The 27,688-nt window shown below is 43.3% G+C and overlaps 1 protein-coding gene across 1 annotated transcript in view; it reads right to left on the minus strand.

Annotated features, from left to right (window-relative positions):
- Positions 1-27,688, minus strand: part of PSKH2 (protein serine kinase H2) — a 72,204-nt gene that overhangs the window by 3,084 nt on the left and 41,432 nt on the right. The gene's annotated exons all lie outside the window — the stretch shown is intronic.

Consider the following 27,688-nt stretch of genomic DNA (forward strand, 5'->3'; position numbering starts at 1 on the left):
CAATATACATCTATAGAAATATATATACAAATAAAGTCACATTTACTTATTTGATTACATCCGAAATAGTAAAACTATTTTTTTAAATCCAGTGTAAATTAATAAATATATTTTATCCAATATTGTAAAACCCCTCTTAATTGTATCTGGAATTGATTTTAAAAAATACATAAAATGCTGTTTAATGATTGAACAAGGATAAATATATTTTGTTTTTAATACTTTTAATGTCCCCTTAGAAGCAATTGTTGGAGATTTACCTAACAGGGATTAAAGCATTTCCAACACCTGGTAATAAAAGGAGTGATTGTTCTCAACTCCACCCCCCATCTCCAGCTAAATCACATTTCAACAACACCAAATCACAGCCAGGCTGACCCAATAGGAAATTAACTTTCACACCAAACACATTTTGCTGCATTCAATATGACTGTGAAAATATTTATAGGTTATCCCCTCATTTTCAGAAATAATTATTTGTGAGGAAGAAGGAGAGGGTTTACAGGCAAACAATCAACATCTTTGCCATGTCCTAGGAAGTTGCCATTGTCAGCTACCACTTCTCACCTGATGTAATTCTGACTGGGAGCAGGGGCTTGATTCACCTACAGCACATTCCAAGGCTATCTTTAAATACTGGCTGCACTCACTTTTTTGGCAACTGGATCCGTGAGCGCAGCCTTTTTGATGAGAATAATTTGTCTTTATGTAATCATACTTATGTACTAATGTATGAAATAATTTGACTATAAACTCATGTCAACACGGAAATTATGCTCTACTTAGTGGCCGCCATCGAACGAGAGGCCTGCATATGTTTTCTAATGTCATATTAATATTGCGATGAGAAAATATTCTGTCACTTTAAGAGCATGTTCTCTGCTAAAATAAATGCTGAATATAAGTACCTTTTGGTCCCTGCTGAGTCTGGAGTAGAGCAAGGCCACTGTGCAATTTTATCTGTATTAAATGTTTCTAGTGTACTCTGTTCTTATGACTTCATGTCCGTTGCCTAACAGACTTCATTCATTGAACTTGCATATTTGTCTGTAGTTATGTTTCTAACATATGTATTTCTCTCGAGGGAATAGTGCAGAAGAAATGTTTCCATGGTTTTGTAATCACTGTCCAGTAACAGTGTATACGGAAGGTGCCAGACAATAGATCTACAGATGCAGCCGTAGAAGGAAGTGTGCAAGATGCACTTTGTATTAGTTCAAGTTTTATCGATAGAACAACAGCGAATGAACATTCTTGGAGCTAAAATTTTAAATAACTGTGATATCTAATAACTGTCTCATTGGATATATTCTTCTCACCTTATGTTTTGACCAATCACAGGAATATAGCAAGTTTAATTTAATGTCCAGTCGCCATTGGTTCATGTTCTTCTTACTTTTCTGGGTTCCAGAGACTTTACTTCATGCATTTGGTGTGATCTGTCACTTTGACACTTCATGCTTTTCCAGTTCGTCTACTGACATTCTGGTGTTTATTATTTTCTGAGTTTAATAAGTCTGTTCGATACTGAACTAGTGCTTTAATGGTTTAGTAATCTTATAGTCCAAGTTCTAAACCATTCCCCTACCTTGTTCCTTTTCTGATGCTGCTGTCCCACTGATGAAGTTATAATCTGATTGCTGACTACCTTAAGAATAAGTAATTAGGTAGTTCTGTATACTGTGTTTGTCTTTTCTTTTTCAGGTACCAACTGCTATTGTTTTAATACTGCTGCTTATTTTGATAACACCATAGCTAGATATTTTCACATTTTGTGTTACTAAATCTTTTACATGAAGCCCAGCATGCTAATGCTAATTAGTGGTTAGTGAGGTGTTACTCCCGTACTCATTAATGGTTATTGATTCTTTTCATTTGGTGATTTAAAGTATTCAATTTCTCTTGCTCAAATTCTATTGCTATGGTTTTGTGTATTCTCTATTGAAATAATAATTTTTACTTCTTTGATTAAGATTAGGTTCATTCATCGACTCAATTCAGCCTTTATTGTTTCTCTACATGTATCAACTGAACTTGAGAATAATATTTGTGGCTTTAGCATTGTTAATAAACGGAAATAAATATTTTAACTGCTTAATAAACTGGTATGGTTATTAATGGTCGCATTGTTCATGGTGTGTCTACATTGGTTTTAAAATGATGTATAGTGTATTGTTTGATATTTAATTTGATGCGTCTGAGTTTACTTTAAAGCGGCTTCGGTTTGGTTCATCAACCTATATAGTAGGAAATCTGCTATCTAGTCTGTTGTGACTAAAATATAGCAGAGATTTCTGCTTTAACAGATATTTCCAGAAGGTCAACTCTGACCATGTTGGCATTTCACGGGCAAGTCAGTCTTGATGCTGGTGTGAGGTATTAAGATGATTCAATGGACAAGTGCACCAATATATTGCCATGCCACAGTCATTGGTGGAAAGGCAAATGGTGGCCACTTTTTTCATGGGCTAGGTGCCACTTACTGTACCAATGTGGAACTTTAGCCACCTCACTACACATCACCAATGAGACATCACTGGCACTCCATCAATGTGTAGGCTTTCTATGATACCAGGGGCTGCTTCACTAATGTGTATGCAAATTTTCCTGGACACACGTGACAGTAAAATTTTTTGCTAGTCACCTCTTGATTGTCACATGAGTATGTAGCAACACCTCACAATTCAAGCTAAATGTGCATCTGTGGGTAACATCTCAAACAACACTAATAGTCACTAAAAAATCATACATGCACATGTGGCCATGAAGTATTACAAATAGAATAGAGGCCATTTTGTAAGCACTTCATATTTCTTTAATACATGTGATGCTTGGTATGCTTTATTTCGCCATCTCCCCACACCCTACAGTAGTCCAACCGGAGCATCTCAACAGACGCAAAATAGGGAACACATACGGAGATGAGCCATTATTAAAAGCACTTTTGGGAAGTTGCAATTCAGATGTCTTGACCGCACAAGGAGGGTGCTGGTGTACTCCCTAGAAGTTGTGTGCAATCTTGTTGTAGCCTGTTGTGTCGTGCAACATCACCATGCCACAGGGTATACACTTAGATCTTGACCGTGATCTATGCGCACATCGTGTACCAAGAATGGAGTACAGAATAGACATCAGGGTATGAAAGTGCGGTATCGGCTAGTTAATTCAATTATTTTGACTGTCTCTAGTCAATTATGAATAGTGGACGACTAACACACTGTTCATACATACTATCCTGAGACAACTCTGTTTCCTTTGAACAATGTTGTCAGTTAATATGCTCTAGCTAAAGACTGTTCACTGTTTATTATCTCAAACATTCTAATACTTATCGGTTACACAATATCACAAAATCTCACATACTACACTCATGTATTAGAACAAACATACTATACTCCTTTCGTAGCACACGTTTTACGTATTTGCTATTGCACGTTTTTAATACTTTAAGTACATGCAGGGATCTCCTTCTGGCATGTGGAGACTTAAAGAGAAGCCCCCAAACCCATTCTCAAAATCTGAATCAAACATCATTAGCCAAAGGGTCTTCAATAAGTACCCTCAGCTCTATGGGGAACCAGAGATCCTGCCAATGAATTGCAGATCCAAATCTGGTAGGACATGGTATCCTATGGCAAACTATGTCCTAAGCACTGGGCAGACCTTCGTCGCTTGCCAGATTTAGGTCTCAGGACATTATGAGTGTGTCCTCCCAGCCAAATTCCCGGCTCCACTGTTTGACATCACTGTTTAAGAGAGTCCTGAGAGCTGCCTGGCTCACTCCGTAAGTTCAGAGGGAAGAGTATGAGTATGGAGGTTTCTAGGTGGGAGTCAAATAACCGGCGAGGTTATTTAGACTCTGGACACTGTCAGCATTTTCCTAGCTGTCTCACAGCCACGAAAATGCTGACGGAAAGGTATCCAGACGACAGGAATTTGTGTTCCTGTTGCTGGGATACCCCCCAAACACCTCCGCACACATACACGCATGCACCCACACACACGCACAATCAGACACACCCCCACTCACAACATTCCCTCCATAGACACGCATACATACCAATACACATCACACATGCACGCATACACTCTCCATCCCAATCCCCTTTCTCACTCATCTTCACACAACCACACCCCCACCCCCAATCGTACCTCACCACAGGCACACAAACACAAATACAAACATACACACACCTGCACGCACTCATTCACTCCCCCATGCCCCTTACTCATTCACCCAGCCACACACCCCCACCCCGTCAACATACATACACACACACACCCTGGTCCACCATACAAATTCACCCACACGTGCATCACCATCACCACATTTACACACATGCACATACAGCCCTTCCCTCCCCCCACACTCATGACACGCAGAAACACACTCACACACACCCATTCACACCTCCCAGCCCCCTCCCCTTGCGGATGACATTTACCTCATCTGACGAGGTGCTCCTCAGTGAAGGGACGGGACCAGGCACTCCCAAGCCGGCAGCGCCCTGTCACCAGTAGACCGCCACACAGAATAACGGGTCGTAATTCTGTGGGCGGTCTTTTTCTGGCGTGTCGGTGCCAGTGGTGAAAGCGCTGCGGACTGCCGTCGCGAATGTCGCTGGATATCCGACCACGGCCGGTGCGGATATCCGGTGGTAGTCATAATATGGCGGTCGATAGACCATCTACACTGGCGGTCTTCGAGCAGCCGCGGCTGTGGTAATCTTTGGAAAAGACCGCTGCAGTAGTAATGAGGGCCATTGTACCTGTACCCATTTTCAACAGCATTGATAAAATACAAGTTACTAATTGAGTTTGCACATTTTCAAAGCAAAAGTAGAAGTGTTGTGAATGAGTCCCATGGGAAGTTTGTTTGGCTTATTACAGTAGGGAACCTGGGCAGTATTCCCCAGCATGTTTGCCTTAGTTTCAAAGGTAGATATGATTATTCAGTTTAAGGAAGGCATTCTCAGGCACCCCCTACTTCTCCCACAAGCTGGAAGGAGTTGGATTTCATACAGTGAGATGAAAGATATGTTTCCTTGAGCTTCAAGTATCTAGTGACGGAAGGCGTCAGTATAGTTTCACTTGACAACGATTCAGGATAAGTCAGGTCTTTGATGAAGACAGACACATGAACGGGGAGGAAAAGCTTAGGCTAGGTGTGCTCCACGGGGATATTGCATAGGTAGAAGGCAGATAGTCAAGGCAGTTCACATACACATGCCATCACTTCATCTTCCCCTACAGATTCAAAACAATAGCACTGCACTCAACCCAATACTGAATTACTCCAACACTCAAATAAGCAGATGACTATTGTTAGAAATGGGGTCTTCGGTTGGCAGTCAGGTTACTCAAGTCAGAGTAAGTCACACACAATCCAAATTATCCTGTGTCCACCCTCTGGTAGCTTGGCACTGAGCAGTCAGGCTTAACTTAGAAGGCAATGTGTAAAGTATTTGTGCGATAACGCATGCAATAACACAGTATAACACCACAAAAATACACCACACAGTGTTTAGAAAAATATATATTATTTATCTGGTTAAATGCAGGTCAAAACGATCAAGATTCAATAAGTACACATTGAAATATCACTTAGAAAATGATAAAAAGAGTCTTTAGTCTTTAAAAAGCACCAAGTGTCTCTTGTAAGCACAAAGTACCTGGTTTGCGTTCAAATTCTCCGCAAGGGACCGCAGAGGAGGAGATGCGTGGAAAACGGGGAGGTGTGCGTCGGTTTCTCTGGGTGCACACAGACAATGCATCGATTATTTTCCACACAGGGAAGGATTTGCGTCGATTTCCGGCGCACAGACTTGAATCCTCTTTGGGTTGTGGGGTTTTCAGACACCCCAGGGATGATGCGGACAAATCCTGGGCGTGCGGGACAAAGTCACAGGAGCTGCGTCAATCTGGCAGGCGATGTGTTGAAATTTCTGTCTCACAGCAGGCGATTCTTCTCGCAGGATGTCGGGCTGTGTCGTTCCGGGTCAGCTTTGCGTCGATCCAGTGGGCGATGCGTCGAAGTTCCGGTCGCAACGATGGGGCTGCGTCGATCTCCTCTCGGGGAGCCTGGCTCCGTCATTCCGGTTCGGCATGCAGTGATTTTCTCACTGCGATGCAGGCTGTGTGTCTTTTCTGGCAGGCTGTGCGTCTAATTTTCGCCACACAAGGAGTTCTTTGCAGGATGAAGTCTTTTTGGTCCTGAGACTTTAAGGATCACAAGGCAAGCTCTATCCAAGCCCTTGGCGAGCACTTTTCAGCAGAGCCAGAGGGCAGCCAGGCAGCAGGGCAACAGCAGGGAAGCAGTCCTTTGCAGAAAAGCAGTCAAGTGAGTCCTATGGACAGCCAGGCAGTTCCTCTTGGCAGGTTGCAGGGTCCGGTTCAGAGTTTCTTCACCAGTGGTATCTTGTTCAGAAGTGTGTGAGTTGGTAGGGTCAGAGGACCTGTTTAAATACCCAAGTATGCTTTTGAAGTGGGGGAGACTTCAAAGAGTGGCTTAGACGTGCACCAGGTACCCTTTCAGTTCCATGCTATCTGCCAGGGTCCCAGTAGGGGGTTGGCAGTTCATTGTGTGAGGGCAGGCCACTGTCCTTTCAAATATAAGTGTCAGGCCCTCCACCCTTCCAGCCCAGGAAGACCCATTCAGTATGCAGATGTGTGCAGGTGTGACTGAGCATCCTGTGTTTGGGGTTGTCTGAGTGAAATGCAAAAGGGAGCTGTCAAGTAACCTAGCCAGACGTGGATTGTAAGGCACAGAATGATTTAAGGGCCAGATGTATCAAAGGGTTTTACCCATTGTATGTCTATGGGAAAATGTGTTCATACGTATGGCCCAAAGTGCAGAAAAATGCTCACTTTCTAAAAGTGATATTTCTAAAATAGTAATTTTAAATACAACTTCACCAGTTACCGGGACTTTGTATTACCACTCTGGCCATACTAAATATGACCTTGTTACTCCTTTCAGAGTTACCACTCACACAGTATATGAGGGTAGCCCTAATGTTAGCCTGTGAAAGGAGCAGGCCTCACAGCAGTGTAAAAACACTTTTAGGAGTTTTACACTACCAGGACATATAAACTGCACAGGTACCTGTCCTGCCTTTAATCTACATAGTACATAGCACCCTTCCCTAGGGGTTACCTAGGGCCTACCTTAGGGGTGACTTATATGTAGGAAAAGGGGCTTGGCAAGTGCTTTTAAATGCCAAGTTGAAGTGGCAGTGAAACTGCACACACAGGTCTTGCAATGGCAGGCCTGAGGCATGGTTAAGGGGCCACTTAGGTGGGTGGCACCATCAGTGCTGCAGGCTCACTAATAGCATTTAACCTACAGGCCCTGGGCATATGTAGTGCACTTTACTGGGGACTTACAAGTAGATTAAATAAGCCAATTGGGTATTAATCAATGTCATCATGTTTTAAGGGAGAGAGCATATGCACTTTAGCACTGGTTAGCAGTGGTAAAGTGTTGGGAGTCCTAAAACCAGCAAAAACAGTGTCCAAAAAGTGGAGGGAGGCAGGCAAAAAGTTAGGGGTGACCAACCTAAGGCTGTCAGGTCTAACAAATATAAGCCATGCAGAACGCAGCAGGCAGCCTCCTCCGTCAACATCACAACACGAACGCACCCTGCACCTCAAACAGCTTTGCTGAGTCCCCATTGACAGCTCTTTAGAAACTCATGAAACACACATTCAAAGCCTTAGGCAGCACTGGTCCAGCATACATCAATACAGGCTCAGATTTCAGAAACCTACCAGATACCTTTGCTCAGCATAGGTAGCACCAGAACATGAAGAAATAGACTTATCCTAGTTGGCTCCTAAAGGGCGGAAATACCTACCTATACACATATGTGCTGTCTCTATAACTAATGGATTCCACACAAAGCTGAACATTGGCTCTTAGACTAGGTTACTCTATGAATGAGCCTTGACTGTTCTCGAGTCGGTGACAGGATACCCTCTCAGGTGAGAGTGTTTTTACAAAAAATTACACCATTACAGAGAACTCCGCTACATGTATAGGTAAATGTTTTGTCCTGCTTGCCATGTTCATCCTCAGTCAGAACTTAGTATATATTCAGTGTATTGTATGACACATGCATTACAGTAACAGCACTGCACACAACAGTGGACGTGACATATGCTTTGTTCTCATTAACATTCCTGTGTGTCCAAAACTACCATTCTTTGTAGTTTATGGCATTCTCTTTAGGGTACTTAGGCAGCATCCCCCACATTGTTTGCCTCAGTTTAAAGGTAGATATGCTGATGCAGTTTGAGCAATTAGGTCTCAGAAGGAACTCTAGGACACCCCCAACTTGAAATTATAAACTGGAAGGAGTTGGATTTACCATAATGAGTGGGCTACAGACGCATGTAAGACATGTCTTCCTGAACCTCATGTCATGGGGGCCATTATTAAAGGTTTGCTATGCATTCATTCGGTAATGTTCAGAATGGAGAAGGTTACTTGACAGGTGGGAAAAATATAGCCAAACTCTTTTTCATTTTTGAAGTTTGTGGATCCATCCACTGTCAACATGTCTGGACATAAATGGTGATTCCATACCCTGGTGTAAGAATATGATGGGCCATTGCATGGCAGCGGTATGTTGAGGTGAGTGCACTGATCTATTGGATTGGGTCCCTGGTAGTCGGTATAAAAGTCTTATGTGTGATGTGTGAAGGGCATGTGAATAGATGATAACATGCCTTTATGGCTCACCTTCAAAAGTCTTTGTTTCAATACTCAGGGACTTTGATAAATATTTGTGCTTTGAAGTTAGTACTTCTGGAAGTGCAAAATGAAACATTGTAAGTGGTGGATTAAGTTTAAAAATTAGTACCAGCTTTATATCTGTGGCAGTAAGGAAACTCTGTTGCAATGGCAAGAGAGTATGCTTACTGTAAAGATAAGGGTCTGGCCACCCGATATATATGTGGACGGAGCATTGGTCACCACCTGGAATACCATGGCCGTAAGCAGTAGTGGTAACTGTCTAATGTCCCACTTGCCATGGGACATAACCCCCATGGTGTGAGGGGCAAAACTGTTTTGTTTTTCAAAAGGAAAATCTGACTCCAGGATTTTGTTTTTAAAAATGAAAAAGAATTTAATTGGAGGACTTGTCTGTCATTTTAATGCAGTATTGCGTCAAAAGTAAAAAGGCATTGACAGCAATTTCGGCAGCTCCTGTCAATATTACTGAACTGAACACCAGCTTGGTGGTCATTTCTAAATGTGGAGGGTGGTGTGGTCTTAGCATGGCGGTTGTTAAGTCATTTCCCTAGGCCGAGGAGTCTTCTTTATCAGCCAAAATGTAAAGAATGCCCTTTCTAAGACCTCCTAATTTTTTTCCAGTGTGGGTAGCTGTGGATTTTGGGCCCTAGCTCAGCTGACACCTAGACAATCCTGCACATTTTTTAAAACAAGATGACCAGTGGAGTCCAGAGTTGCAAGACTTGCATGGCTCTCACCAGGTAAATTAACCCAGAAGCCCCTGCAAACATCAAACTTTGGTAAGAAATACATTTTCATTACACTTCTGTGATGGGACACATGGAATCTGCAGGGAACCACAGGTTTCCTACCACCCTGAGTTCCTACACTTCTCCTGATAAGAATGGTACCCCACTCTTCTGGGTGCCCAAGAGAAAACAGTACAAAAGGCCTACATTCACTATGTCGTTATGTTGAGAGATAAGCAACAGGGGTAGGTGCTGTATTTTGGGCTGTGCTTTGGCGCCACCCATGCAAACCTACAAACCACAGATATCTTTAAAAACTAAACAACCAGTGGAGTCGAGGTGGTGTGCTTTGTGTGTATCCCATGAAGTTTTCTACCACAATGCTCTGCAAACGTCAAACTTTGACTGAAACCACCCATTTTCTTTCCATTTCTTTGATGAAAGCCTCCGGAATCCACAGAATTCCTACCACTCTGCATTATCCCAATTGTGCCGATAAAAAAGCTGGCCCACTTGTGTGAGTGGACATAGTGGCTGCTACATGAATAGCTCAAACTAAGGACAATGGGAGCCATTGCCAGAGGACTACCATTGACATTAGTCTGATCACTTTCTGTCACGGGCACTAGGCCTACCCAAACAAGTGAAGTACACTTTTTATTGGGAGACTTGGGGGAATGCCGGGTGGAAGGAATTTTGTGTCTCCTTCCCCCAGATTCCACAACTTTCATCACAGAAATGTGAAGAAAATATGTTTTTTTTGTCAAGGTTTGAGGTTCTAAGGGATTCTATGTTAAGCAAAAACATGGTGAGAGCCACAGGAGTCACCCTACCCTGGATACCTTTAGGTGTCTAGATTTAAAAAATGCACAGGTTGGCTGGGTTTCCCTAGGTGCTGGCTGAGCTAGGGTCAAAAATCTAGAGCTACCCACATTGGAATAAAAAGGTCAATTTTCAGAGGAAAAATCTGATGCATTCATGTAGTGTTTTTGGCCCATTTCCCGTCGCAGGCAACAATCCTACCCACACAAGTAAGGTACCATTTTTATCAGAAGATTTGTGGGAGCATAGAGTAGTAGAACATTTGTTATTACCAAATGGATTTTGCTGCATTTATGCCTTTCAAATGAAAGCCAGTGTGTAAAAAAGAAGACATTTTGAAAAATACCCTCTAAATCATACACTGGTATGTGCACCCACAAATTCAGAGATGTACAAATAACCTCTGCTCCTAAACTCCATATCTTGTGCCCATTTCAGAAATACATGGGTTTCCTTGATACCCATTTTTTAGTCTACTTATTTCACTATATGAATTGGTCTATACTTTGAAAAAATATTCTAGGGTGCAGCTGAGTTGTTGGCTCTGGGTACCTCGAGTTACTGGAGAACATACAAACTCTATATATTCCCACCACCAGAAGGGTCTAGCGGTCATCGTGACCAAAAGTTATAGATGAAAATGTTGTCACAAATGGCCATTTTTTCCTTCATATTTTTTCCTACTCATTTTTTATATTTCTTTATTTCAACAGATATTTTCCTTGGGAAAACCTTGAGGGATCTACACACAAGACCCCTTGCTGAATTGCAAGAACTCTAATTACTTTCCTGGACCAACCATGGGTTTCACACTGGTTTCCATCACACACTGGTTTCCATCACACACAGGAAGTAGGTTGAAAGCACACCAAATAGGAAAAATGGGCTGCCTCTTTAAAAAATGCCAGAACTGTCGTACAAAATTAGTTTTTTTAATTCACCTCTGTGTGTTCCTCAAAGATGGGAAGATGGAGACTTTAGTACAGCAAACCATTTGTTGATGCCATTTTTAGGAAAGAAAAACAGACACTTTTATCTGGAGGACTTTTTTCCTATTTTTCTAAAAAAAACTCAAAATATCACTATATTTTGCTTATTTTCTCAGTCCCCTCAAGGGGAATTCAGAAACCTTGAGTACCTTTGAAATCCCCAGGATGTTGGAAAAAAAGAACGCAAAATTGGGCTGAATATCTTATGTAGAAAAACAGTTGGAGCCCTAAGTGCGAACTACCCCAAATAGCAAAAAAAGGGCTCAGCACTGGTGGGAGTGGGGGAATGGCCCAGCAGCTAAGGGGTTAAGCAAGCTCTCTTGATCTTGTGTTGTAAAGGTAGTTAGGCAACTGCTTATGTTTTTTAAAAGGTATATTAGTGTCTACTTTTTTCTGACTGCGAAATGAGGAGACTTTGTAAAGTGAACTATGGGAGGTTCCTGCTGGAGTACTTGAATTGTGAAAAGAAAGGCATGGAGGAACATTTTTTCTAAACCACAACAAAATACAAATACCAGTTAATTAGTTGTGCACATACTTCAAAATGTATCAACAGCAAAAAACACAAACGAGGGACATGAGTGTAATGAAAACAAAGGCTTTAATAGGATCAAAACAAATCAAGACACAGTTACTTGATGATGTGCAAATGATAAATATTCACTGAAAGTTGTTTTCCGCACATTATCATTTGTGTGCTATTTGGTTTTATCAGTAAAACTGTATGTCTGTGCAAATTTAGTGGCCATTTCAAATGCAAATTTGCTAAGTGTAAATGGCAATGCATTAGCATTCCATGCTTTAGTGATCTATTTGTGATAGTGTGTCCCAAAATGCATCGCTGGGCACATTTTACACAATAACCCCCTCCTGCAGAATGGGAATGGATCATTTGTTACACTTTTTTCATAACCCCTATGACTTTTCCTTTTTTGCAGTTTTACATAGAGCAAACTCGACCCTAAGTGCTTTATATGAGCACCAGTTACATTACCTAGGTTAACATTCATTTTATTATTAATTTTTAGGTACTGGGAGATTAAGGGCCTGATTTAGATCTTGGCGGGTGCACCGCCAAGCCGCATCAGTGGCAGACCTGAGAAGACTGCCAAGTCAATGGTCTTCCTCCCATCGTATTTAGATGTATTGAAGCTGAGCTGAAGACCGCCACATTGGAGTGCACTTTCTAGCCATTATGCAGGCAGGTTCCTGCCGGACGTATTTAGATGTTGCAGTTAGACAGGCCCTGTACTGGCTACGGATTGCTGATGGAGTGACGACATTGCTAGACCCAATGGTCATTGGACAATGCCAGTGGCTGTGGAACAGAGGTAAGTCACACACACTCTACCCTTCAGATATACATCCCCTGCATTACACACACACAACCACAGCAACCAACACACTGATCTACATAAATACATGCACACACAAGCACAACTACAGACATCACAGCAGCGGCTGCCACACAACAACATGCACCTCAGTTCTGAATGCAGCAACACACACACAACATACATAACATCCATGCCATTTGCAAAGAGCACACATACTTCCACAACCACATCACCCAGTACACCTCCCTCCACCTCACCCAGCCAATCGCATCGCACACACAAATACACTTTCTGACTCGCACCACTCAACACAACATGAGAGGTACATGCCCCCTTGCAAGTTGCACACATCGGCACCGTAAACAAGTTTGAATGTACCGTAATTCTGGTGCCAGCATTCATTTGCCAATGACTATTGGCACCATAATGATAGTTTGTATGTGTTTGATATGTGTTGTGTACCAGTGTGTCCCAACCCATGCCCGACCCACCAGTGTTCCCGACAAATGCATGTCACAGTAATTTAAAAAGAAATTACTGTAACGTATATGTCTGCAGTGTTCCTGTGCCCATGTGTAATGAGCCCCTCTCATACACAGCCAACGTGGGTTGCCTACATTTGTGTCCACCGATGGGGGGATCATGTTTTCCCTGAGGTCCTATGGCAGCATCGACGGAGGGTCCTGTCCAGTCATGTCCAGCCGGGAACAGAAGTTGAATCGGAAGAAAAGGTGTTTTCACCCCCTGCCCCCAATCCACCAAGTCAGAAGTGGAGGTCGGACCGCCAGTTTTTGCTTGGCGGTATGGCACATCCAAATCTGCTCGGCAGTAAGTGTGGCTGAAGTCCTGCTCTCAGCTACTATTTCCTATGGCACCGTGGCAGCCGATGAGATTTCTTGGCGGAGTCGGAAGGACTCAGGCGGGCTACAGCCTATGGGAGCGCAAACATCTAAATATGGTGGGCAGATCACCAAGTTGGCAGGTGGGTTTTCAGTTAGAAAACTGACTATGGGACTGTTACTGCAAACATACAGTTCAGGCCCTAAGTGATTGCCCAGAATCACAGGATGTTGAGCCAACACCAAAACGCGAACCTGGTTCCCCAGGTCCAAAGTAGGTAGTTCTGGCTGTAATGCCACATCCACTCCCTGATTTCTGTGATGTAGCATTGATCACAGCACCCCCACTCTGAAAATTGTTCCAGCGAAACTGCCTTTTTCTGTATATTTTATGTTACAATGTCGATAAACTGCATTCTAGCCTTCTTTGGATGGGAAAAGGTTTCATTATCAGGGATAAGCCCCGCCTACTAGAAAGCATATGCCTGCTCTTAAGTGCTTGCTTTATGTACTGTTCAATACCTAATATTCTTTGCAATTTTTCTCTGCAATAGCCACAAACAGGACTGCACAGTTCATGGCTAAGCTGTTGGCCACAGGGTTGCAAAAGATGAAGTCCAGGCCATCTGAAAGGGAAGCTCATCCATTGAGCCGGCTGTCCATTATTTCAAGAAAGGGTAAAGCAGCTGATGCAACAGGAGATAATTGGGCCTCACATAGATGACTACTTCATGAACAAATAACTTTTGGTAAAACCGGTAGGTTTTGCCTTGGCAAGCTGGTGCAGTAGTTTTTGAGTTGTGTTTTTTTGTTGCAAACAGATCCCACAAACAATAAGAAGAAAGAAAAGGAAGCAGGCCACCACCTATTTGTGGTCACCATAGTAGTACAGTAAAACATTTTAAAATTCACTGATATGGATGTTTTATGTTGATTTAAAATGAACTCCGAGGAGTTATTTTCTGTCTTTATAACACTACTTGACCCCCAAAACCTATGTTTTGACACCAAACTGAAGTATATATGTCTCATAGTTCCTAAAATACTACATCATCACAGCAACACATCCCCCTTCCATTTTTAAAAATGTAATCCAGAAAAATTGGGCCCAGATTAGCAATGTCTACCCAAGCTAAATTGCTTCTCTAGTGATCCAAAAACACAGATCAAAAATGAAAATCTCTGGACAACAATTGTTTTTACAGAGGTATATCATGGGGTCAGGATTCAATTGTCATTTAAAGTCACAGGAGCTAATGGGTCAAATGGACTGACCCATTGTCCCATTTAGTATGATATAGAGGGTAGAATCAAAATGTCAATTTCAGTTCAACAGATCAATATGTGAAGCCTGTTGACCAAATGCCCCTTTAAGTATAACCATATATTATGTATTATTTTTGTAAAACAATAGTCAGACAAGGCAGCTAAGCCTGTCTCAAAGGCTAGACCTAAAACTGGTGGACGAAGGCTGAGGCACTTGGGCCTCAGACACTGTCAGCAGCAGAGAAAGATACAGTGCTCACTCAAGTTATAGAATGGAGCATGTCAGCTTAGCAATCACACACAATGGAGAACATATGTCTGGCTGAGCAGTCCTTCAGAGCAACAAGTTTTAAAAGGCTCAGCATCTTTGACTTTTTCACATCATTGAGCTCAGCTCTGTCAATCTGTAGTTGAACAGAGCAGGTTCTCTCCATACACTGCAAAATACGTCCTGGATCCTTCAGCAGCAGCAATAGCAGAATTTCTTCTCATAAAAGTAAAGTCCTTCTGTGACAAAACAGAGGATTCTGCCTCTGGTCCTCACCATCCTCTACACTGGAGTCAAGAGCTCATCAAAGTAAAAGATGACTAGACTTGATGGGCCAGACTTAGTATCCTCTCCTGCGGGCAGATGGTCTGACTAAATTACCTGTCGGATTTAAAAGTAGTCTCCCGCTTTTTGAGGGGATCAATCTCAGGAATTGACTTTTTCCATTTAATTGGCAATAGCACCAAGTCAACCATTAGTAAGTGAAACTGTGACCTCTTGCGATTTCCTGGAAGTCAGTTTCTCAGGATGTGAAGGCACCCTTAGTCCGCTTGTAACCACAGTCAATGCTGCACTTTCCCCTGCTTAAAATGGTTTCAGCCCAAAGCAAAAAATGTCCCTCCACAGAATGATTCCAGCAGGACAGTGCCAAGGCTTCATAAAGAACTCTAGAGGGGGATTCATACAAGTAGCTCAAAGGGTCATGCAGTGAGAGAGGAGGCAGACAACTCTAACTCTAAACCTACAAAACACTCTACAGCTTTGAACCTACATTGACATACGTAGTCCCCCATCATGGGTGTAGGAAAGTACCATCTTCCTTGGCATGTTAGCCCCAATTTTACCTCTATGTCAGTATGTTTTTGCCTGTCTCACTGGGATCCTGCTGGTCAGGACCCCAGTGCTCATAGTTTATGGCCTAATGTGTGTGTCTGTAGAGTGCTTCACTGTGTCACTGAGGTTCTGCTAATCAGAACCTCAGTGCTTATGCTCTCTCTGCTTTTAAATTTGTCACTATAGGTTAGTGACTTAATTTACCAATTTCAATTGGCACACTGGACCCCCTTCATAAGTCCCTAGTATATGGTGCCTTGGTACCCAGGGCATTGGGGTTCCAACAGACCCTTATGGGCTGCAGCATTTCTTTTGCCACGCATGAGGAGCTCAGACAAACCCTTTCACAGGACTGCCATTGCAGCCTGCGTGAAATAGTGCACACACTATTTCACAGCCATTTTCACTGCACTTAAGTAACTTATAAGTCACCTATATGTCTACCCTTCATTTAATGAAGGCTAGGTGCAAAGTTACTAAGTGTGAGGGCACCCTTGCACTAGCAAAGGTTCTCCCACATAGTTCAGGGCCAATTCACTGAACTTTGTCAGTGCAGGGACACCATTACACGTGTGCACTAAATATAGGTCAATACCTATATGTAACTTCACAAAGGTAACTCCGAATATAGCCATGTAAGGTGACTAAGATCATGGAATTGTCCCCCCATTCCAAATCTGGTACTGGGGAGCCAATTCCATGCATCCTGGGAGCTCCACCATGGACCCCCGTACTGCCAAACCAACTCTCTCAGGCTTGCACTGCAGCTACAGCTGCTGCTACCTCACAGACAGGGTTCTGCCCTCCTGGGGTCTAAGCAGCTCAGTCCCAGGAAGGCAGAACAATGCATTTCCTTTGGGAACAGGGTGTTACACCCTCTCCCTATGGAAATATGTGTTAGAGGCTGAGGCGGAGTAGCCTCCCCCAGCCTCTGGAAATGCTTTGAAGGGCACAGATGGTGCCCTCCTTGCATAAGCAGTTCAGGGACTCCTTGTCCCTGCTCTGGCACGAAACTGGACAAAGGAAAGGGGAGCGACCACTCCCCTGTCCATCACCACCCCAAGGGTGGTGCCCAAGGCTCCTCCAGTGTGTCCCAGACTTCAGCCATCTTGCTTTGCAAGGTGTGGGGCACTCTGGAGGCCTCTGAGTGGCCAGTGACAGCAGCTGACATCAGAGACCTCTCCTGATAGGTCCATACCTGATAAGGTAGCCAATCCCCCTCTCAGGGATATTTAGGGTCTCTCCTGTGGGTTCTCTTCAGATTCTACTTGCAAGTTTCCAGCAGGAATCCTCTGCAACCACTACTTCATCCTCTGACCTCGGATCAACCGCAGCCTGCACCAGGAGCTGCTATAACAGCAAGAAAGTATCCAGTAGGGATACTTTTCCTCTGCAACTTCAGCTCCATCCAGCAACTGCAACAGTTTCCATGGCGTGCACACTCTGAAGACTCTCTGTCTTCACCGTGCACCAGAAGGACCAAAGAAATCTCCTGTAGGGTGACGGAGTCACTCCCCTTCTGAAGCAGGCACCTTCTAAGTCTACGACCGATTCTCTTGAACTCCTCTATTGGCGACAAGTGTGCTCCTTGGAACACAGAGGGTGGACCCCATCGACACAAACTGTCCTGAGGTCCTGCTGTCCCAATTTGGAAGAGGTAAGACCTTGCCTTCCCCCAGAATGACAGTACCCCTGTGCACCGCGTCTTCTTCACCTCCTGAGGCACCTGTGCACTATATTCAAAATTCCTTTGTGCACAGCCTGGCCCAGGTCCCCAGCACTCTATCCTGCAACGCTCAACTCACTGAGTTGTTCTCCGGCGGCATGGGAGCTTCCTTTGTAGTGGTGCACCACCTGCATTTTGCACCTCCTTTGACCCCGTGTCCTGGGACTCCCGTGGGTGCTATCTGGTGCTTTGGGGGCTCTCTGAAGTGCTGAGAGCCCCCTCTTCCTCCTCACACAGAATTGAGACTCCCAGGTCCTTACTGGGTCCAGATAGCACCTACTTGACACAAAACGTGACTTTGCCGGTACCAAGGCTTGTTGGAGGAATCCATCGCCAAAACTTGCCTGCATCCAACATCACGACGTGGGACATCCAGTGCATCATGCAGGAACCCGCTGACATCTTCTTTGGGTAAATTTCTACAGTCTTCCTCCAACCGGGGACTCTACTTTTGCACCCTCTTCTGGTTTGGCAGGGGCTCCTGTCCTTCCTGGAACTTCTTTCGACTTCTGGACTTGGTCTCCTTCCTTTGCAGGTCTTCAGATCCAGGAATCCACCATTTGTTGTTTGCAGACTTGGTTGGTTCTTTCAATAACTCTAATCACGACTTGTAGTGTGTGTCCTCAGGAAACTTGCAGTACTTTACTCCTACTTTTCTGGGCTCTGGGGTGGGGTAATTTACTTACCTTTACTGTACTCCCAGCGATTTTGCATACACTTCACTTGTCTAGGGGGGAATTTGTGATTCGCATTCCACTTTCTTAGTATATATTGTTTGTGTTGCCTCTAGACCTATTTTCTCCCATTGCATTCTATAGCATTTCCTATTGTTTGCACAAACCTATGTCTAATTACTCACCTTATTTTGGTGTCTAGCGTATATATTGTGTATAATACTTACCTCCAAAATGAGTATTGCCTCTAAGATATTTTTGGTACTGTGTCACCCCAATAAACTACCTTTATTTTTGGTAACACTGAGTATTGTCTTTACTTGTGTATAAGTACTGTGTAACTATAAGTGGTATTGCAGGAGCTTTGCATGTCTCCCAGTTCAGCCTAAGCTGCTCTGCTATAGCTATCTCTATCATCCTAAGCTGCTAGAACTCTACTACATTTCACTAATAAGGGACAACTGGACCTGGTGTAAGGTGTAAGTACCCAAAGTACCTACTACAAACCAGCCCAGCTTCCTACAATGGGTATACCATTTAGGATGATGCCAGCACATGCAGGTATGCTCCACATACAATTAGTGTTACTAAGTGAGCCCACTCATTACATTCTATACATAGGCATGTCAGAAGTTCTTGCGGGCCCAGGCCATCACACTTAATTGGGGCCTTTCATGGGAGGAGAATCTGCTGCAAAGTTTACAAATATGTCCTCTAGGCAGAGAGAAAACATGGCAGATCAGCATTTGCCATAGCCATGATCGTTGATCGTTGTCATGACGACAGCATTCTTTTAACAGTCTATAGATAAATATGTAACAGCACAAGTGCAGGGTGCCTAAAAAGCATTGGGCCTGCGGAAGAATTAAGCCTCTGCCCCTCTGATGATGGGGATGACTATACAGCCCTACCAGGGAGAGTTAGTAGGAAGTCTTCTCGTCTGATACCAAAGGCCTTTAGCCCACTACGACAATCAGCTGCCGCAAATCGCTAGCAGTGTCATCTCCAGCTCATGAGGTAAAAGGAGTACACTATCCTTAGACCTCACACACAAAGGCCCTCATTACAACCCTGGCGGTTGATGGTATGGTGGAGGTATTACCGCCAACAGGCTGGCGGTACCTACCTCCACTATTATGACATTGGCTGTTTGGCCAAAGCCAAACCGCCAATGTACCACACCCACCGCCACGGTGGTAACGACCGCTGGGCTGGAGACTTCAGTCTCCAGCCCAGCGGCCATCACTAGGCCGCCCATGGCATTATCACCCCGTCCACCGCCATGTTTTTAGTGGTTTCGGTACCTCCTTCCTTGGCACTGATAGGGGTCTCCCACGCCCCCCACTCACCTCCCCCTCCCGAGAATCCGCCCCGGCCCTACCCCTCCTTCTCTCAACCCCCCGCACATTTACACACATATACGCACATACATACACACCCATACACACACGCATACACATTCACCCACGCATTCATACATTCATACACACTCACAGCAACACTCACAAACATACATCCAGGCACACACGCAATCTCATGACACAACATGCACGTACACTCACACCCACTCATGCACACACGCATTACACATGCATGCACGCATTCACACACAGTCACACACACCCCTACTCATGCACACAACACCCTCTCCTGTCGGAGAACCCGGCTTACCTGCTTGCAGGGGGTCCTCCTGCAGGAGACGCGATGCTGCTCTGCTGCCAGCAGCAGCATCCGCTAGCAAAACACCACCAGGCCGTATCATGGAACATGATACAGTAGGCGGTGTTTTGCTGGCGTGGCGCTGCTGCTGGCAGCAGCGCCACCTTACCGCTGTCTGCCGCCATGACCGTAGACGGAATTCCGCCATCCTTCTGACGGTATTCCATCTACGGTCATAATGCCATGGATGATCTGTAGCCACGGCGATGGTATGTTGCCGGCCGTCGCCGTGGCGGTAGGCGGCATTTGCCACCAATCTCATAATGAGGGCCAAAATCTTTCCATACTGGCTAGACTGATCAGGGGAAGTGTGGCATACATCTACTGCACTAGAAACAAACCAGGTCTGCCAGAACGAGAAAATTAGGAGCAGACTGTCACATGGACATAGCGCCAAGAGACTTTCGAACTTACATATGTATTTAAAGTTCAATTGCTTTTGTTTTCACCTTTTCGCCTTTTAAAGCCCATTCTCTCGCCCAAATATGTTCCCATGCCCTATTCACAAGTCCTTCTCTAAATGAGTAGACTAAATGCCTTTGAGGCGGCCAACCATAATTGCCCCTTTAAAAATAAAGCAACGTTTTCGTTCCCTCCCCTTTCCCAGGCTTTAAATAAATATAGCTCTACCTTTTACCCAAGCAGCTCCTTCACCTGCCTCTCACAGGCCGGCGGTGTGCTATGGCTGGCTGCTCCTGCCCTCGTGATGCCTGCCGGAGCATCCTTTAGAAGTCTTGTCACTATACTATGTAATTTACACCCTCGGGGGAATGAACATTGCAATAAATGAGCAACACGATTGTGTGAGATTATATTTAGATTCTATCCCACTATCTTTTATCATACGTGTTTGATCATGCAGCAAGGCAAACACCAATCTCCATAGACCTTACAGAGCGGCCCCGTGAAGGTTCAAAGAGCATTCGAGGGAAGACTTGAGGGAACAGACTTTTTTCTCATAGTGACTGCACACATCATTCGAAGAAGATCAGCCGCTGGCTGTGGAGCTCAGAACATATTACAACACTTCTAGGAAAGGTCCCCGAGGTTAGGGAACAAAGTTAACATTTAAACTCCGTACAATGACAGATCTCGGCAATCCATCATTCTAGCATGTACTCTGGTCACGCTGCACGATGGGATAGTAGCTTCACAGAGTAATTTACTGACTTATCATTAAAATTCCGAATGCCAACTCAAGCAGAAGCGGATTGTTGGCTGTATTCAGGCGAGCAGACGTAGCTTTCCATGCAGTTTTAATGCACAAAAAGCATCTTCCAGTGCCCGGCGGCACGGTGGAACTGAGGAATTCTTATTTACCTCCCCACAGACATGCACCCATAGGTTGTGCCAAGGCTAACTTGCTAAGACTATGGTGTGCCAGTGGGAATATCATCCTGGCTTTGGAAGCTACGACGTCCACTTCTTAACATTGTTTCCGACACAAACCGCTGATGTGCAAGATCTGAAAAGAAGAATGGATTAAGGCAGGCACAATTGAAAAGGCAACACAATTATTCGCCTTTTAATATGCAAATAATGAGGATGATTATGTCCATAATTACTATACCCTTTTATTAAAAGTAGGGGATCCGAGCATACGTCAAGATATACTATTATTTACACTTGGGTAAACATCTTGGGTTGATATAAAAATAGCATCAACGTTAAAGCAAATGTTGTTCATATATTTGTGTAACTAGTAACAGTTGCGAACTTTGAATGTGGGGTGGTGAAAATTCTTACTTCTAATTGCACTAAGTGAGCCAGCCTTCAGTTAAGGTGGTATGATGAAGTTTGCCCCTGAGAATGATAATGGTAAAAAAAATCAATAGGGACAAATGATGCGTTTTACAGCACATCTTTTACCTAAAATGACTAGAAATCCAGAGGTTCTCACGGAAAAGTATGAAATATTCTAATTCTTAATCTCCTTTCTCGTTACAATTTTTGGGTTCACATTTCCCAAGAAATCTTTGGCTGTATGGTGGCATAAAAGTGGCTTTTTCCCCTAAAATTCGTCTGACAAGCTATATGTATTACACACTGTTTAAAAAGCTGATTACGTAATTTAACATGGCCTATCATTATTTTTTTTTTAAATATGCATAGCATCTTTCATTTTCCTAATCTAACTCAATTCTCAGTTACATGCTATGACTAACAACCACCTCTTACTAGCTCACAATTGCAAGCCTCGGACATGAGAGCTAAATGATACCACTGGTGGAAAAAACAATGGTCTCACATATTAAATAGAGCTTACATGATCAGAAAGCAGGCAGGTAGTAGTGATATCACAGTTAGATTTAGCAATATACATTATGAAATTCACACAGGTCATGAAACAACAACTATAGCAATAAGCGCCCTCTGGTACCAAGGAACCAAAATCAGCAATGAGCTTCCTGAACTGCACCTGAATTGTCCTTTAAAGCTCACCGTTAAACATATTTCTGGAATTGAAATTTTCTCCCAAAATAAGTTTACCAGTGTGGAAAAATACAGACAGTTTACCTTTCAAATGTCGACTAAGCTCTATTCCTCTAAAACGCAGCAGCTTGCTATTTTCAAAAATAACAAAATGTGTATTTTGGCCCACATTGCAAAATCTACATGTTTTAGTAAATATACATATGGTCCATAAACATCAGCTTCTCATTTTCAGCAAACACTCACAAGTACCACTATCACCCATGGATACATTCGGCCTTTTAAGCATATTTATAATCATCAAATGCCAAAGATATCCATCAGTTTGCAGGTATATTCACTATCATTATGCCATAGTGAGTCATGGATGAGCACCATCGTGTGAGTGGCACATTTTACGCAACTGATAGCAACAAATATATTAGAAACAACCACAATATGCCAAAGATGGACAACTACTATACAAGTACCTAGTTAATATGTTGTCAAGAAAGCCCACAATAAGTCACGAATCCCTGTTATGCCTGGACCAGCAGGGATAGTGCAAAGAATGCCCTTGATATCACGGATAGGCCAGTAGTATCCAAGAGATAGCCAGAAAGTTACCAAGAATCAATCAATCTATCTATCTATCTATCTATCTATCTATCTATCTATCTATCTATCTATCTATCTATCTATCTATCTATCTATCTATCTATCTATCCATGTGTGTATGTAGTATATGTATAGTTCAAAGCTATCCAAAGGCAGAGGAGCAGTGTACAGGGACAAATGGAAGAATGCAAGGATAGCGTCAACAGGCAGCTGGTTTATATACTGTTACAGCACCATGATGTACTGTTTTTGTTTAGTTCTTTCCGCATCCTGGATGATTCAGTGTAAAAAACATGCTGCTTTTTATTTACACTTCTTGGTCTCCAGTCTGAGGTTATCCAGTCTGCAGCTGTGCCGAGAGCCACCAAAGCTTGCAGTAAGAAAAGCATTGTGAGGCTGGTTAGAAGGTGATGCAAGCTGGCAAGGGAAGCCAGGGGAGTTCCATCAAGACAAGGAGAGGAGGGAGGTGGTGTGATCACATTTCTTCTGGCCCTGGAAGAGACATGCTGCGGAAGGTAAGATCCCTTTATGGTGGCCAGTGTGGAATCTGGACATGAGTTCTGAAGTTGCTCTCTGGGCGGAATGGTTTCACTTTTTTAGAAGAGAGACCGGTACCTGGCTATCTTTTTTTTTCTTGGCAATATGGACCGTGAGAGTAAGGCTGCAGTCCAGGGTGGATCCAACTGTCTTGGCATTTGGAGAAAGTTGGGGTTAAAAACTTTCGAGATCCATGTCATTGAACCAGGTTTTCACTATTTCTTGCATGTTGTTCTTGGCAAACCACAGATATTTTTTCTGGGTGTGGTTGAGCTTCAAAATGCTCACGATATGCCATATTTTAGACACTAATATGTTACAGGTAATCAAAATATGGCAAAGTACATGTGGTAGAGATCACGGATAGGCCTAAAATACTAGCAATAGCCAGAATGATTCCCAAGAATGTGCCCACTATATATCAACAATGGGTTATGCCTGTGCTAATCATCAGTTCACTAAGAATTTCAACTACATGTCATGGATTGGCAACTATTATGCCAAGAATGCAAAATATTAAGAGTCGGCCACTATTATGCCAGTAATAGCCAGAAACAGCCATAATGCCACCACTAGTGCCTAAAATATGACAAGGGTGGACCACCGTTTTACCAGCGACAGTCATAATATTGCCAAGAATGTCCACCATGTGTCAGGGATGGTGCACCAGGGATAGCAAGAATATATCCAAAAATATCCACCATCTGTCAATTGTGGTTAGAAAGTTGGCCAGAGAGACCCAAAATGTTAAGAATGCACCATATAGCAAGGCCTCTAATTTTCCAGATGTATGGTAACAGACATATTTTTGGATGAGGCCACAACATGCCAGGATATCTAATTTTCTTTCTCTTGCTTTCTCTGTCTGACAGTGGTAATCCTGGCAGTCAGCTCTATAACCATCCCTGTAGGCTTTATGACATCTTTCAGTCCTGATGCACCAGAAGACAGCCATAGGGCAGTAAGCTTCCCCAGAGCTCAGAACACAGAGAAATACAGCTAGCAGCACCTTATCCTTAAGGAGGTCTAACACCTACAATGAGCAGGCCGGACCAGCATGAGACAGGCTGTGGCTGGAAGATGGAGATTGCACGGCAGAGGTTGAGCTATTTGGAGATGGGAAGACTATCGACATGAGCATCAAATAGGCAATTGTTGTCTGTTCCCGCAGAGTCTGTCTACTTTCATTAGCTGCTGATTTGAGTGTCAGACAATTAAAAGAGGAGCTGAGCACACCAGAGCTGTACTGAGCTGATTTTAGTGCTCTGAGTGAGATGCCTTTATGCCCTCATCCTGCAAAACGTCTGCCAGTTTTGGCACTGTCTGCCTGCCTGCCCTTACCACTGCCTCATAGCACACAAAGCCATAAAATTACACAAAATTAAGATGAAATAGAAGTAATCTACCCCTGCATGCCCAATGTCTCTCTGCACTGTGCTGCTGTATGTTTCCTACTAGGCTAATAAACTGGAGTGCGGGAAAAAAGTCTGCTATTCTTCATCTCACTCCTCTCATGCTGGTATGGCTCGACCCCAAACTTCCATCTATACAAGCCCACCACACACTTTGAGAAATCAAAGATGTTTTATATTCCTAATGTAATACAGGAACGTAATTGGTTAATATCATCTTAACCCCCCGTATGCTGAAGTAAGGTGAGAGGTTTATTCAACAGCACAACCACCGGAGGCCTAGCAGATTGGCAACTTGAGGTAGGATGCAGGTGAACAGGGAGGCCAGTGACTTCAGAAATCGTGCTACCACGCCCAAGTATGACACATTTAAAATATATGGGAAGCAATGAATATGGAGCTAAAAGCCATCTTGGTGAGGGGAAGCTGGGCCATTTACTTTGCGTGTGGCCTAGGTAACACAAAGAGACTAAATGTAGGGGTGACATCTCCTTAAGAAATTTAGAATGCAATGTCACGTCCTTTGTCAATAGATTTCGAACAGTGGGAAATCATTTAATAGTAATGCTATGGATTAAACTGCTTCAGAAAGTATAATACTGCCATGATCATCTAATTGATCGTAATCCTTTGCACCAACATACTCCAGTGCAGTGGCCTACATTCACCAGAAACGTAGATCATGCAAAGGCTACTGATCAGGAGCAGCAAGTCAACAGTTTGAAGCCAGATTCTTTAAGGATTTTAAGAATGAAAAACAATGCCATGCCAAACAGTTAAGATTAACCAATGTCTACCCAAAACTCAAAGGTGCTATGACATATCATTAAAACCTAGGTGTGAAATACAGGCAACTGCAAGGGCACAATCACCTTGATTCACAGAATGAAGAACATTATTGTGCACTTGTAAATAGGATTTACTCACAGGGAAGTCATCGAACTATTGTGGGTTTTCTGAGTAAGAATGTCTTCTCACAATTGCATTTTCAAAATATATTAAATGCTGCTATTTAACACAAGCAGTTAAACTATTATAATGACGAGAATTGCTAATTATTTTAATTTCCCGGTGAAATGGTGCACTTACGGCTATGGCTTTTACTTCTTTACTCCTCACTAAAATGTTTTATGACATTTGTAAGAAAGTGAATCGGGGTGCATAGCAATCCACCACAAGTAATAAAGGGCCTGATTTCGATCTCAGTGGACGGATTACTCCGTCTCAACGGTGACGGATATCCCATCTGCCAAAATCCAAATACTATAGAAAACAATGGTATTTTGATTTTGGCGCTGAGATCTAAATCGGGCCCAAAGTCTCCATTCTGCTAGGTTGAGGCAACGTTTTCAATAATTTAAACCTGACCTCAACTCCTGGTAGCTATGGCACAGAGCAGACAGGCTTAACTAAGAGATGTGTAAAGCATTTAGAAGTACCAAAATAGTTTAAAAGTCAAAAACACAACTCAAATAAAATTCCACTTCAATTTACAGAAATATAGAAAATGTAACTAACCAAATGGCACGAAAACAACAAAAATCTAAAAAGGGGAACTAGAGATATAAGTTCTTAAAGATTTAATGTAAAAAGTGCAAAGAAAACATACAGTGCCTATCAGTAATCCTTGTTCTTAGTTGACTGGGACCTTGGTGCGATTTCAGGCACATTACAATAGAGCTTGGGTCAGATACCAAGCAGGTTTGTCCCGCTCAAAGATTTTATGTTGTTACATAATAGCCAATTTAGAGTTTTACAGAATGGGTAGGTCTGGCAGCCTCATTCACAGATAGATGGACCTTCATTGCATCGACAGCAGAGACTACTCCATCTTTCCCACTGACATAAGCCTCTGATGGCCCGATGGAGGTTTGGTCATGTGTCCACCCACTACATTAGGAGTGGGTGAACACATGTCACGTTTTCACTTTCCATCATCGTCAGCAAAGAATGCAAAACAACCCCTTTGTCATGGGATAAAACTCCCATGATGAGGGGGTGCATTTTTTTTTTTCTTCTAAAACGAAATCCCACTCGGGATTTTTCGTTTAGAAAAATAAATAAAAATATGTCTGCCATTGGATCACTCATGTTAACAGAGCCGTTCATCAAACTTACAATGCATTACAGTGCAGTGATGGTGGTTCCTGCTAGTGTTAGAAATGTCTGCTGGCCGACGGACTTCTTAGAATTTGGCAGGCAGGGACTCTGTTAAGGGAAGGGACTGCATTACTCCATTATCCTGACGGAATTAAACCCCATCTGCCAAACTCTAAATCGGGCTGTCAGTCTCTGAAAGAAAGTCAGAAATCTCCAGTGGGGTAAGGCAGCAATTTGCATCCACCAAAATCCCTTTGAAGCAGGAGAGGCATTGAGCAAAGTCTGTCTGTCTGAAGCTACCGGTTCTGGCAGGAAAAGCTCAGAGCAGGCAAAGTCACATTTTGAACCCATGAAGTCTTTTCGCCATCTGGATACATTTGACGCCTTTGCCCGGTCAGGACTTCTAACTTTGGACTGACTATTCACAAAAAAAGGTAAATGGGGCACACTGAGATCACCATAAGAATATTCCTCAGTTCTGGGAGCTCCTGTGGACTTTACCAAAAGCTTGCATTAGTCAACCTAGGGCCTAAGCTCAAACTTACTTGAAGAGATTTAAGAAAATGTAAAACAATTGAAAGATATGGCCTCACACACCTTACTAGGTGTCATGCTTCACCATCGGCCATCCTACCGTGCCACCACATTC

The sequence above is a fragment of the Pleurodeles waltl genome, chromosome 2_2 (genome assembly GCF_031143425.1).
Source record: "Pleurodeles waltl isolate 20211129_DDA chromosome 2_2, aPleWal1.hap1.20221129, whole genome shotgun sequence".
Classification (NCBI taxonomy): Eukaryota; Metazoa; Chordata; class Amphibia; order Caudata; family Salamandridae; genus Pleurodeles; species Pleurodeles waltl.